We start from the raw sequence: 1,450 nt of genomic DNA on the forward strand, positions 1-1,450 counted from the left end.
CATGCTCTCTATAGCCTCTTCCAGTATTCTCACCTCAGCCCTAGCAGCAGCAGCCTCTTTTTCATGTTTTAACACAGTAAGACTGCCTTCAATACAAACTTTGTCAATTTTCAAGTTCAGTTTCTTTCCTGTCATAATATGCACGTATACACTCAGCTTCAGCTCTAGCTTGTGCTTTTGCTGCCATGCTAGCCGATGTCCTACTAGACCTTTTTAGTTGATGTTGTTGAACTGTCCGAAAATATACACTATACTACCCCTAAAGCTAACCCTACCCATAATTTATTCCTAAAATCAGTGTGAAATGATAGCTGATTAACAAGAGGTGTAGAAGCACCTAACCCTGATCGTAAGCCTAAAACAGATTATCCCTGAAAAGTTATCCCTCAATTCTGATTGGTTTTGATTGTAATGTTATTCCAGGATCAGCATGGATGTTGATCCAGGGAACATGTTGTACTTGGTGAAAACACGCTCACCGTTGTAACAACAGATCTAGTTTAAATATATTCTCAGTCTCTAATAAAGACACTTCATGTGTGAGAGCAGACTTTGTACCTTAATTGCTGAGATTCCGTCTTCTTTCTGAATTGAAGAGGCTTCGTCTTTTCAATATTCTGTCCCTGCTGCAAGTAGGTTGCACCTCGACAGATAGTTAAACAGGATGAGGGCTGAAGAACAAGTTTGAAACTAAAGGAGACCAGTGTTTTTCTTGAAAATGTTCAGTTGCATAACATACTTGTTTTGTGAAACTAACACTATAATGCAAACACAAAACATACATTAAGTATAAAGTATGAGTAAAAGTAATTTTTAAGAAAGAAAATACAATCTAGAGTTAATATGTTTTAGAGAGAACAAACAATCTTCTTATTCAAATGTGCAACAAATGTTTTTTTTTAAATGGCATAAAATATTTTTTAACAGATTAAATTCAGTAAAACAATTAAACATACAGATGATGGCCTTGCATGAAATAACGAGAATATAGCTTTTATCAGGGAGACATCTACTGCTGCATCACTGCTGTTGTCAAGTGAAATCTAAGATGGCAGACATGACCTCTAACCTCACATAAAGTCACATAACGTGTCTCAACCCATAAATAAACTCAAAATGAGCAATGACTATACAAAACAGTCAGAACACTAGGTGAACCTGGTTTGCCAGGTTTGCACCATTAAAAAGCACTCATAAGAAAAAAAGTTGTCTAAAAAAATGCACATCCATTTCATTTTTGAAAATGCACCTATAGTGAAAAACACATCATGCTGCATAAAGCTAACATCAGTCTTTTTTCAACAGGCCCGTCCACAGTTTCAACATGAACTCCCAAAGGAGAACTGACCCACTCTGACAGTCCCCGTCATTACTGAAAGCAGAGCAGTGACCCACCACAGTAACACAGTCAGAAGCAGAACCAACGCGCAACCGCTTACCACTTGTCTAG

The sequence above is a fragment of the Cyprinus carpio genome, chromosome B25 (assembly GCF_018340385.1).
Source record: "Cyprinus carpio isolate SPL01 chromosome B25, ASM1834038v1, whole genome shotgun sequence".
In the NCBI taxonomy this organism is placed as follows: Eukaryota; Metazoa; Chordata; class Actinopteri; order Cypriniformes; family Cyprinidae; genus Cyprinus; species Cyprinus carpio.